Source organism: Diabrotica undecimpunctata, chromosome 4 (genome assembly GCF_040954645.1).
Source record: "Diabrotica undecimpunctata isolate CICGRU chromosome 4, icDiaUnde3, whole genome shotgun sequence".
Lineage (NCBI taxonomy): Eukaryota > Metazoa > Arthropoda > Insecta > Coleoptera > Chrysomelidae > Diabrotica > Diabrotica undecimpunctata.
Window position 1 is genome coordinate 12,371,569 of NC_092806.1, and position 14,145 is coordinate 12,385,713.

Consider the following 14,145-nt stretch of genomic DNA (forward strand, 5'->3'; position numbering starts at 1 on the left):
TTTAAGTATAACAAAGCACCAGGTCCAGATATGATAACAGTAGAAATGCTCAAAGCCACAGAAGAAAACGAAATAAAATTGCTTCATTTGCTTTGTAACAAAATATGGTATTCCCCGTAATGACCTGACGACTGGACAAAATAAATAATAACTGCTGCAATACATCCAAAAGGCAGCTTCCATACATGCGACAACTATAAAACCAAAATTCACCAGAAAAATAAATTATTGCAGGTGGCTGTATACCATGTATCAAAAAAAGAGGTTTCCTTTTAAACCCCTAAACCCCTTTTTTAACTATAAAACCATCTCTTTAATCTCACATTTCACCAAAAAGGTTGCTACACATAATCAATGAGAGAGTGAAAACTTTGCTACAAAGAGAAGTATCCCAAGAGCAAACTCGATTTACTAAAGGTAGAGGTACTCGAGAATATCTTCTGAACATAAGACAAATAATGGAAAAATCTAGTAAATTCAATATATCCCTATACATTTGTTTAATAGATTATCGCAAAGCGTTTGACAGGGTCAAATGACAATACTCATGGCTAAACGAAGTAGGCATACCACAACACTTAATTTCGCTTATTTTTGACCTGTACTAACACACTACTGGAACAGTTAAAGTCCTTGACTTACTCTCAAATGAATTCGATCCAGAACAAGGTGTCAGATAAGAGTGTAGCAAAATTCGCTGTAGGAAATATGGCTAAAATATGGAAGGACTGTCAAATTTCACGATCTCTAAAAATGAGGTTAATCAACTGCTTAATATTCCCAATACTGACATACGAATGTGAATCTTGGACCCTACGATAAGCACAAATAAGAAAGATAGACGTCACTGATATAATCAGTTTCTAAATAAAGGTAGATTGCCGAAGATCAGGAGGATAATCCCCAACAATATAAATCGACCAAATTACCGGAATATACAATGCACGACTTACAAGAAATTCCAGAGACAGATATCTTTAGAGGCGAACAATATGTATGGTTTATGGTTATGGTTTATGGCGAACAATATTGTATGGTTTAAATGAGTTTGTCAATTTGATTTTGTCCTGATCAATCACTTCTTTTCCCATACTCCTGTTTTTTACAGAACCGTAAAGGTATGTTTTGCTTTGGACTAAGGAAAGTGCATTATGAAAAGTTCTTTCAGGGTCTCTTCGCCAATCCTGAATACTTGTATAATAAAGGTGTAATTATCTGAGCGGTCCATAACCTATTGGCAAAATTAAAATTTCATCTGAGTTCTGTCCTTTGATTTATATACAATGTTGCTATTTTGAACATCTTGAAAATGTTTAGCAGACGTCTCTAGATCCAATATATGTCTTATCGTCTGTTTAACCTTACCTAAATAGTATTCTATTCACCCTTTCTCTGTTACTCACGCGCTTCGTGGTAACATTCACGTTGAAAGCTAAACGATACGAAAACCCTAAATTTCCTAGACTATGTTAGGATGTCTGTATCATTAGAAATAAAAGGAAAACCTTTAAATATTATTCTTAAAGCTTTGAAAAAGCGGTGAGTTTATTGTCAAGCTATTATAGTTCGAAATTCCCTATAGTTGTTTTATGTTTTGGTGTGGGTACCAATTGTATCTTAAACCAAGTAAGTTAAGTATGTATCTATAAATAAAGTTTTCAATTTCAATTGTCCCTTTTAGCAGTAGATCGTAAATAAAAAAAGAAACAAATTCCCTTTTAACAAAAATGATTTTTGGTGTTACAAATGACGTCACATTTTTATCTGGAAATAAATCGTCCGGCTTTGCAATAAGCCCATAAACGTGGTCGAAAACTAATTTATAAAATCCAATATTTCATTTTCTGAACCATTATCCTCTGTGTAGAAAATCCTAATTTTGTTTTCAACACTTTTCACCCATAATGGATGGATTTCGTAATAACCGCATTTCATATTCTATCAAAAAAATTTGTATGGTAAAATATTGTGTTGGAAAATGTTATCAAAACAAATTGCGTTGTCTATTTTTGTGTCGTTTGTTGGATGGAGTTGTTATTTTTGAAAGGCCTGTAAACATTTTTCACGGACAGAACAATATAGCAATGATTTGAAAAAATGATGTGTCTAGACAAATATATTAAAATACCTACAAAAGAAGGTGTCAATATATCGCCGAACATCAAAAGTAGAAAATACAATAACAAAACAATATGGGCAGAGTAAATATAAAAGAAATTAAGTTTATATGGAATTAACCCACAATTAATATAATGATAATTATATTTTACCATGAAATTTGACATTCAATTTCCACTCCGGAAATCGTACTCAAAAAAGATTGTTAAATAATTTTGTTAAAAAACGATGTACGTATATAATAACATAGACTGAGTATGTCAGTAACGAGCAGTGACGATAACATATTTTGTGGTAATTCGATCTGTCTCTCTCTAGCACATTGAAACTCCCCATTCGCTCTCGCCCTAACAAAAAGAGACTATATAGTTGCTATATTTACTTGATATAAGATAGAAACAACAACAACAAATACGTCGTAGTCACTACCCGTTGCTGGCATGTTCAGTCTATAAATATATAGGACTCAAGACAGAGCCTTGAGGTACTCCACAATTAATAAAGATAATTACTAGAGTAGCGCTCATTGACTGATACAGACTGTATCAGAAGGCATCTGTCTTACAAGAATGAACTGAACCACTTTAGAGCAGTGCCACTAAAACCATATCTTTCCAGTTTATTAAGAAGTATTTTGTGATTGACACAGTCAAAGGCTTTAGATAGATTACAAAAAACTGCGACAGCAACATAATCGTTATTTAAAAAGTACAGTTTTTCCATGAATTCGAGGATGGCATAATATGTACTTTATAATGACTGGAAACCGAATTGGAAGAAAGAAAGTAAATTGTGTTTTTGTAAGAAAGTCCCAATTAGGATTTTTACCAATTTTTCTACAACGTTTGAAAGCGACGACAATAATTAACAGGTAAATCGTGGTCACCACCTTTATACAGAGGAATGACCTTAGCACGTTTTAAACAATCGCTAAAGTGACCCGTTGAAAAAGGTGTGTTAATTGCCTCCGCTAAAATTCTCAGAACATTATCAGGAAGAAGGGATAAAACTTTAGATGAGATATCAGTCGAGTTAGTGAGAAGAAAATAAAAGGAATTTGTACTATTTAAAAAATGCAATGGATCAGAAGAAGAATTAAGTTTTTCAGCAAGTTCTGGACCTACCGAGCAGTAATATTTATTCAGCTCACTAGGGTCTAAGACTATATCAATAGTTTGGGGAACTTTAGCTCTAAGACTATTAACTATAGGCCAAGATTCCTTTTGTTTATTATTAGCATTTTCCATTCTAGATTTAAAAGATATACATTTGGCTAATTTAGTAACCTTCCTATATATGGACCCATAATTTATAGAAATATATCAAAAATTCATCATTGCACATTATATGTTTTTATCTTATGTTTAAGTTTTTGCAGGAAATTCTAATTCCTTTAGTAACCCAAGTTTTCTTACTTTTCGACTTAAGAATTCTTTTTTGAAATGCTAAATTGAAAATCTTCATGAGAGTGTGATGAAATTGATGAAGCAAATCAGGAGAGCAAAAAATAATATTCCAATCTTCCTGATTACATAATTTGATAAGCCTGTCAAAATTACTTTTGCTGAAAATAAGAGTACGACTTACTCACAATCAATTTATTCAACCACCAACGACCGGTTTCGGATAGTATAATTTTCTATGCATTTCCAGGTCAACGGTACATGGTGCTCTCAGGTACAATTACATATAGCAATTATTCCAACATTATGTGTGTGATTATTAAATATGAATTTAAATTAAATTAAATTAAATAAAACTTAAGTGAAAAACGATCTAGTAAATTGAAAAAGAAGTTTGTCTTTATTTATTAAATAGTTGCAGTAAAACCGATAAACACCTGTCACCAGTTTACTATAACAGTTTTTTAACTATGTTTTCTCAAATATCTAATAATAATCCTTGTATCGGCATGTAAGTAATATTTATTTATTTAATTTCAATTTTCTAGATCATTTTTCACTTAAGTTTTATTTTTTAATTTAAAATCATATTTAATAGTCGTACACATTTAATATTGGCGTAATTGCTGTATATTCTGAACCAGACAGCACCTTATTTGGGCTATTATATTTTTGGCATTAAGTTTACCATGTACCGTTGACCTGAAGATGCATAGCAAATTATAGTATGCGAAACCAGTCGTTGGAGGTAGAATAAATTGATTTTGAGTAAGTTTTATTCTTATTTCTTTTTACCTATTTTAAATTTGAAGGGTCCACGGGAAAAACGTGTTCAGACACATTTTGTAACTTTTACAGGAGAGCTAAAATAGTGTTATAATCTTGTATAGAAAATTCCTAGAAAATTCTAAAATGATAGTAAATATATTATTAAATACCTAATGAATTTTGAAACAATTCAATAAAATCGGTAAGATAGTTTCGAATATACATAGACGCTTTGAACGTGAAATGAAATCTTTTCTGTCTTTTTCATTTTAATTCAATAAAAATTCAATTATATCATCATATGGCACTTAAAAAATAAAAACTATAAAAACTAAACAAAGAACATTTTGGACTTGCTAATAACGTGTTTAGTCCATTGTGATAACTCCACGTAAGTGATTAGTCCAACCATTATACCTTGAAATGAAGATTGAATTTTCAGAATAAAAGATAGGTCAGCTTTAAATAACTAAACACAAAAATTAAAAAGCACAAAATATTTTATTCAGAATCTACTTTACAATATTACGTTTTTTGTTTGGCTTCTTTTGATTTTCAGAGTAATATGGGAGATTGGTAAAATATTGTCTTGCAGCATCCTCATAGAATTGTTTAAGTACTTGTAAATCATCATACTTCGGCTTTGATATCGGTAGGCGATCTGAAAATAAAGGCAAACATCACCTATTTTGTTTGAATTTTACTTTGATGGCCCTAAGAAAAAGATTACTACTATTTAGACGTACCTTGATAAGCCTGTTCAGGGTAGAAGAATTCTCCATCCTGCAGAAGAGGTTGTCGATCAGTTTTACGTCTAACGTCAGATTGTAAGTGTCTCTATGAAACAATTTGGTTACTTCTTTTGTTATTTTAGCCTCAAGAATTGGTCTTGTAGGAAACGGGCATTTGTCCTTATAATTTGCTTTTAAAAAAGAGGTCCAATCTCGTATCATATCCTGCTGAACTGGAATTATATTGAATGGTGTGGAGTTTGATCGTCTTGCTCTAAAAACGTCATTCCATTCATTTGGGGTCTCAACTATGCTTCTCTTGTTGACCAAGGAAATATTTTTATCGCATTCCAGATAAGAATGTCCTCTGATGGGAAACGTTATTAAAACTTTGTCTAGTCTGTTAATGCCATGAACTAAGTGATACAGGAACAGAAATACAGGGTAATTTTTGTTCTGTCCCTACATGAGTCACAAAATATTTGAAAATCTCTTACATTCGGATTAAGAACTTTACTCATGTAGTAATTCAAGAAGCTTATGACTTCATTTGCACCCTTATTTCTTATATCTTCGGCGTAGGTGTAGAATATTGCATCCCGGTTTGATGTATATTAAAACTATAAAAGGACAACTGTCGCTTATAATATACATCATTTGATGTAATGTTTGGAACCGGTAAATTCTTCTGGTAGTCCATACATACACATTCTTTGTTAGGATCTGATAGTTTCTTACATAGTTTCCTTGCCTTTCTTTTCCTTGTATAAAACGTCACTGCTCTTAATTTATGTAACTTATTTTCATTTCCAAGAGCAGTAATTTCACCCTCAATCACTTGTTTCTGATCGTCACTAGCTTCAGTAAGTTTAAGATTTAAACTCTTAATTTCCGCATTGTATTTGTCACATATTGAACAAGTATCTGTTCGGGGGTATCCAAAAGAAAGATTAAATTTATTATTAAAGATTTTTCTGTAACTCTCATACGATACAGGAAGATTGGGATATTTTCCTTTGTAAAGTTCATAGCATTTAGATATCGATAAATCTTCAGGTACAAATTTTTTCAGTATCGTTGAGGCCATAATGGCATCTTATACCTCTAAATGAGTTTATATGGTCATAGACTGCCTGTATTTTCTCATCACTCAATCTTTGGGGTCGATTTAAATAGCGACCTCTTTGGTCCCTAGGAGTCAAGCCTTTTTCTTTTGTCTTGAAATACCATGTAAGGATATGAAAGCCTTCTTGCAAACAGGAACTTCCTGCATAATATTGCCTCGTTTCACTCTTACTAAATATCTAAAATTATAGTCTCTACTTTTTGGATCGTCCTGTCTAGGTTTTCTACGAACAACCAATGTTACTGCAATAAAAGAGGTTAGATATGATGACTGTTCATTACAATTTCCTAATAGATTAAAATCTTTTATAATCCCTTTCCTATCCTCGGGCGGAATAATTTTAAAACAACCAAACATTGAGCAGTTACAATCAGGACCTGTTTAATGACTACTAGCTAACATTCTTTTGTTTACATCAGTTAGTCTACCAAAACTATGTTTTTTTCTTAGAAGTTTTACCTGACGATGGCTTCTCTCTCTCATCACCACTAGTATCTACACTGTTAATTTCCATTGTTCCTATATAATTAATTACTAATATATATAATAATCCCCGATAAATTTTTGTATCACTCAAAGTTAATAATAAGTGCATAGTTTTGGGTGGAGTTTATATCCCTCCTGCATCCGACCTAAATGTATACATGTTGCACTGCAGTTCAGTTGAATATGTGATGGAGAAGTGTGAAAACTTGTTACTGTGTGGTGATTATAATTTGTCAAATGCTTACTGGAGTAATGACAACTTTGGATTAAATGTTGAATGCCCTGAAGACTATCCTGCTGTGTATTTGGCTAATTCTTTTGGTTATTTTAATATGTTTCAAATAAACAATTTACCTAATAGTCGTAATGTCTTTCTTGATTTAGTATTTACTAATTCAAATAATGTTGATGTAGTTATTCCACTTGATTCACTATTCACCTATAATTGTAGAATTAACTGGTTTTGAAAAGCATGATCAACTGAACTACGAGGAATTTTATTATGATTTTAAAAATGCAAATTATATTGGACTAAATGATTACTTTGCAAATTTAAATTGGGACTTACTTTTATCAGATGATGTGAATTACAGCTTAGCAGTATTTTATGATTTTATGTTTATAGGTTTTGACTTCTTTGTTCCGACCAAAAAATTTAAAACAAGTTCGTTTCCGATTTGGTTTAATGGTAAATTAAGGAAGTTGATATATTTAAAAAAGAAAATACATAAGCAATATAAATTGTTTGGCAGAAGGGATGATTATTTAAGATTTTCTCAGTTAAGAAATGAATGTAAGCAAGTCTCCTCTCAATGTTATAGTAACTATTTGAATAATATTGAGAATGGGATTATATCTAATCCTCGACATTTTTGGAAGTATATCAATAATAAACGTAAAAGTTATAATCTGCCATCTAATATGTTCTACGGTAATAGTACAAGTGATAATGCTCAAGACGTAGTTAATCTATTTGGTAAGTTTTTCTCAACTACATATTCTAATTCTAAAATTAATCAGACCCCAATTTTTAACCATCAGCAGAGTGTAAATGTGAATAATTATAGTATTGAGGTCTCTGACATAATTGATAGTGTTTTAAAGATGCCTTAGAAATTATCGCTTGGACCTGATTGTTTGCCAGCTTATGTTCTCAAGCATTGCATTTTCACTCTTGTAAAACCTATCTGCTTCTTATTTAATTCCTCATTGAGTACCGGCATCTTTCCTGATCTTTGGAAGACTAGTTATCTAACACCAATTTTTAAATCTGGTAATAAAAATGATGTTGAAAATTATCGAGCGGTTTGTAACCAATCTGTATTACCCATACTTTTTGAGTGTCTTGTAAATAACTTTTTGACATGGAATTGTAAAGATTTAATTGATGTTGGACAACATGGCTTTTCTAAAGGTAAGTCTACATGCACGAACTTAATATTGTATACGAATTTTATAGCTAATTCAGTGGAACAGAAGGGTCAGGTTGACGCTATCTACACAGACTTCTCAAAAGCCTTCGATAGAGTTAACCATGATCTGCTTATTGCTAAATTAAATGGCTATGGATTTGGAGGTAAAATAATTGAGTGGATAGGTAGTTATATATCTGGTAGAGGTCAGTATGTTAAATATGGAAATTGTTTATCTCAACGAATATCTGTAACCTCAGGAGTTCCTCAGGGGTCTCATATTGGACCTCTCTTATTTAATATATTTGTTAATGATATATCCTCAGTGATTAAAAATAGTAAATTTCTAATGTTTGCTGATGACCTTAAAATATTTCGAATAGTTAATGACCTAGTTGATGCCTCTTTGTTACAGAATGACATTAAAAGCTTAGCTAGTTGGTGTGAGGTAAACATGCTATACTTAAATATACAAAAATGTTTTAAAATTACTTTTGGAAGAACAAGAGAGTTTGTAAATTATGATTATTGTATAAATAATGTACCTTTAGAGGCACGTCATAATATTAAAGATTTGTGTATAAATTTTGATTTTAAACTAACTTTTAAATATCACATTAACGAATCTTCAGCTAAAGCTTTAAAAATGTGGGGATTTATTCTTAGAAACTGTAATCAGTTTTCAGTACAAACTTTAAAAATGTTATACTGTAGTTTAGTTCGATCAGTTTTGGAGTATGGTTCTCTCATTTGGTCTCCTTCATATAACAGTGACATCTACATTATCGAGAGAGTTCAAAATAAATTCTTGAGGGTATGTGTTTACAAAATTGGTTTTATTAGACATCAATACACATATGATGATATACTGTCAATACTAAATATCCAATCACTACATGATAGAAGATGTCAAGCGGATTTATGTTTCCTTTTTAAAATTATAAATGGATATGTTCAAGATCCAGAGTTACTAAGTTTAATAAATTTTAATGTTAATACTAGAAGAACTCGTAACACTGAGATTTTCAACATTTCATTCCACACTACGAATTATGGCCAAAATGAACCCATTACAAGAATTTTACGAACTGCCAATGAGCACAGCAATAGTTTAGAGTTATTTGGAATATCTACAGCAACATTTAAGAAATCATTTGAGAGATTTTAAGCATTGTTTAATAACTTAAGGTACTACTTTAATTGAATTTTGTTTGATTTTAATTTTGGTTGGTTTTTTATTAACGCAACCTATATATAAGCTTTGTAAAGGTTGACGTCATATTTCTGTAAAAATAATATATCCGTTAATTAAATAAATAAATAATTAACACTGACTGATGTACACTCAACGACAACCAATAGCGAACTGATGCAATGGCTCCAAGGAAGGACTGAACACGTTCTTTGCGTTTAGGCAAGCGACTAAGCACACTCATTTATTTATATCCGGTATACGGATAATTGCAGGATTTACAACATTTTTAATTAATATTAATTGACAATAGATTTTAAACATTTATATTTTATCTATCAGTGATTACTTTATTTTTTAGTAATTTTTTATCTGCTTATCCAAATTAATTATCACCAGCGCGTATATATGCAGCTACATTTTTAAGTAATTGTTAATGCATTATTTAAATAAAACATACTTTCATTCTTCGCAGAGCTAAAGTTTGATTATCAAATTACTGTTCAATTTCGCACTTCGTAGAATGAAAGAAACAATAAAGTCGAATGTTTTGTAGAACTCCGACGACAGAAACACCTGGATTCTTTGATGCAATTAACAGCATTCGTGCACAGTGGAAAATCTCAAGAAACATTATTTCGGAATAGTCTTGATGTGAATAGTGTGGCAGAAAACACGTGTTTGCACTAACGCCAGCATGACGTGATGTTGTGAAAGGCGCTTTATGGTGTATTACATACGAGTTTCAATGCATAAATTGTGTAATAGAAAAGGACGATATTTTCCCGCTCTATTAATGTATTTTGAGGTTATTTTTGGTATTTTATGTATTCAATTGCGACATTTGTCAGATGTCAAGACAATATTACAAAATTTCGTAATAACATGCAGTAATAAATCTGTAACAAGGTTTAGATAAAAATTCGATACGATTCGATGAAAGATTCCGAGCACGACTATCAGGAATATGTAATAGAGTTAAGTTGGTCACCGTGGCAACACATAGACATAAAAAGGTTACTGCCGTTCGTTGTATTGTGAAAAATGTAGTTTACTCTAACAAAAAGTATTTGTATTTTATATAAGGTGTTAAGTAATGATAATTGAGGAGCGTCTATTCAAAACGTCACATGTCCATCATTAAGTGAAAATAAGATAATAGTGGGATTCTATAGAAATTCCCAAACTGAACAAGAATATAAGGTCAGAATCAAGCAAAATACATCTTGTCCCGTATTAAACACATAGGAAGATATACATATCCGAGCAAAACAGCACATGTTCCAATCGAGTAATTTGATTGTATATTTCGACCAAAACTACTCATGTCCATGAGTTTATAATATGGACTAGTGCAAATTCTTTTTCAAAACAGCACATGTCCACAAATCAAAGTTTTCTATATTAGGCTTTTTTACCTATTTTGTATGCGGATACTCAGTCATAGATGGCAATACTAATCCTTTATAATATTTTAAAGTGTTTGTTTACAAAAAAATACGATATCTCCACGTTTTGTATCTGTGGTTAACTTATAAAGTGCTAGCACGCAGCGTACAATTATTTCGTTTCAAATACGTTGTTTTTGTTCTGCGAATTTTTAAATTTTTAAGAGCTACATAATAGTTTTACCTTACTCTTTATAGTTGAAAATTATTTAATAATAAAATATGGATGGAACTGTGGGGCAAATTAACGTTGGCTCTAGAAAACACTCGAGGCGAGATATTTTAAAAGAAGAGAAGACTATTTTTAGCAATTCGATTACTAAATTTTAATATGCGTGTTCATTAAAGGTATACCAACAATGACACTGGAATGAAGAGATTCGAACGTCCTTGTAATCATAACTAGAAAAACTTAAATTGCAATTCAGTTTCACTAGAAGAAACTAAGATACAGAGGGAAAAACTTTATGGATATTCCAATAAAATTGATCAAGACCAGAAATTGCGCCATTTTATCTAAGTGTGTCCACTCCAGAGGAGACGTGAAAGAGATAACACAGAGGACAATAATGTTTATCAACATTAAAAAATATCAATTCCTTATCTTATCTTTATCTGTTTAATGATAAACAATGAAAGATCCTTCTGTTTCAACACGTGTTACAACAATAAACAATCCTTTCAAAAATTACAATAGAAAACTTTCCGTAAAATCTTTCCATACCTTCGTAACTACCTGCTTATTTAGAGGTGAGTTGACGACCTGCAGATATTTCGCGGAAATAAACAAAAACTCCATATTTCGTATTTATCGCATTTATATTCAAAAATTTCGCCGAAATTCGCATCTATTTCGTAAAAACGAAAATTCCATACCCCATGATATGTTGATTATTTATGGAAAAGAGCATTGTAACAGTAATTGAGCTGTCCAAATTTATGAATATTGGAATGTCAAAAAATGTTGTTCATAGAACATTTAGGGAACAACTTCTATTCTGATATATATATTTTGATATTTCTCTAAAATTAACATTTTGCAGGTAGAACCTAAATCCATCTAGTGTTACGTGCGGATGAAGCATGTTTTACGAGAAACGGTGTGTATAGTTTTCATAATTGCCCAATATGGCAATAAGGGCTGGAATAATTACCGATCATTTGATAGGTCCATATTATTTACCCAGAACACTAAATGGAAAGGCCTAGTATAATTTCTTACAAAATGTTTTGCCGGTATTTCTTGAAGACGTGCCTTTGCAAACAGACGGAGCCCTAGCACATTTTACCTGAACTGTTAAAAATCTTCGTGATACCACTTATCCTCGTCGTTGGATTGGTACGAATGAACCCATTTTGTGGCCACCACGAAGTTTTGAACTCAATGTACTGGAGACATCTGAAATAGTTAGTTTATGATCACCGAGATGAAATCGAAACAGAAGCTGAATTACGGGAACGAATTTTTTAATGTTGAAGAAACTATCCGACATAATTTAGTTAACTATGGCATTTTAAACATTTATTTTAATAATTATTGCCAAGTAAGTACAAGTATCTAATTTAATTTTAGTTCACAAGTAAACAAATTACTGATAGTTCGAGCATGACGTAAAAAAATAAATTAGAATTATTAAATGTTGTCTATTGTATTTAATCTCCACTGTAAACTATGTAATTCAGTTAAAACACTCGGCATTCAACACATTTAAAGCTTAATAAATACATAATACTAGATCAGTTTTAAAAAATAAAGTGTTTTTTTATTCTAAATAATTGGCATGTTAACAAATCGTTTAAAATAATGCGTTATTTCAATTCATTTCAGAAAAACTTTGCAAATAATTTTTCTTAGTTGCATTAATTACTTTTTAGGAATAAAACCACAGTATTACTTACTTACTTATTAATAGTAAATAGTAAAAATAATAATTTATTTAAAAGTTTAAACTTTAATCCAAAACCTTAATTCTTCTTCTTCTTCTTTTTCTTCTTCTTTTTATATAGACATGACTTTGTCTGTTTTACAATGTGCCTCCAGTAAATTGTCATTCCATCGTTTTCGTGGTCTTCCTACTGATCGTCTTCCTATTGGGAAACCGTCTCTTGCCCTCTTTACTACTCTATTTGTTGTCATTCGGCTTATATGATCGTTCCATTCTACTCTTCTATTTCTTACCCAGTTCTTGATGTTCTCCACCTTGCATCTACGTCGTATACCTGTACTTCTAGCTCTGTCCCATAGTGTCTTACCATCAATTTTTCTAAGTGTTTTCATCTCTGCCGTTTCTAACATCCTTGTTGTCCTCTCTGTGTCAGGTCTTGTTTCTGTCGCGTATTTTTATTTCCCGATATTTTTATTTCTCCATATTATTTCATTTAGACAGCCTGCGGCTCTGTTTGCTCTATTCACTTGATCTTTCACTTCGGTTTCGAGCTTTCCGTAGCTAGATAATGTAATGCCTAGATATTTAAACTCCATCACTTGTTTCATTATCTGACCTTCCAGCTCCAATTTACATCTTAGTAAGTTTGCTGTTGTATCCATGCATTTTGTCTTTTTTGAGGAAATTAACATGTTAAATTTTCTGGCGCTTATATTAAATTGGTGCAGCATACGTTATAAATCATCTTCCCTTTGAGAGAGTAGTATTGTGTCGTCTGCATAGCAGATTATTTTAAGTTGTTTTTCTCCCATTTGGTATCTTTTTTAGTTCTTACTTTTTTTATTATTTCGTCCATAATCAGGTTGAACAATAGAGGACTCAGGGAATCTCCCTGTCTTATCCCATTGCCAGCTTCAATAGGATCGGTTAGTTCTTCTTCTATTTTTACTTTCATAGTGTTGTTTTGTTAGATATTTTTGATCGTTTTGATTGTTTCTAAAGGTATTTCTCTTGCATACAGTAAGTGGATAACGTCTTTTAATCTGACCCAGTCGAATGCCTTTGTAAGATCCACGAAACATAGATATGCCGGTTTGTTGTACTCAAATGATTTCTCTTGCACTTGCTTCTTATCTGTAATTTTCCGGGTCCAATTTGTCTCCCTTTTTAAAAACACACCATATCCAAAAATACCCATTGGATAGTTACGGGATGTACGGTAACAAATTGCAGACGAGCGGTACAATTAAAGTGATCTAATTGTAACTGTCCATATTAGTTGTCATATATCAGATATCACTTTAAGATTTTAGTTAAATCTGAACGACTAGGATTACTTAGGATCGTTAACCTTCGAAAGAAGATGGTGCAATAAGAAGAAGAAGGACCCTGAATGTAACAAAAGAAAGTATGGTTTCTTATCAATCTACTGATTCTTGTGATACTGATGTTAACAACATATTTTTAATTTACATTAATAACTGATACTATAGACTAATAAATTCAAGTAGACAAATACATTATCGTGGCTGAATGGATCAAGTTATCCAAAGTCATTAATTAAATAAAAAAAAC

At 31.5% G+C, this 14,145-nt stretch overlaps 1 protein-coding gene across 1 annotated transcript in view; it reads left to right on the forward strand.

Annotated features, from left to right (window-relative positions):
* The window catches only part of FMRFaR (FMRFamide Receptor), a 694,226-nt gene that overhangs the window by 444,959 nt on the left and 235,122 nt on the right, over positions 1-14,145 (forward strand). The window lies entirely within an intron of this gene.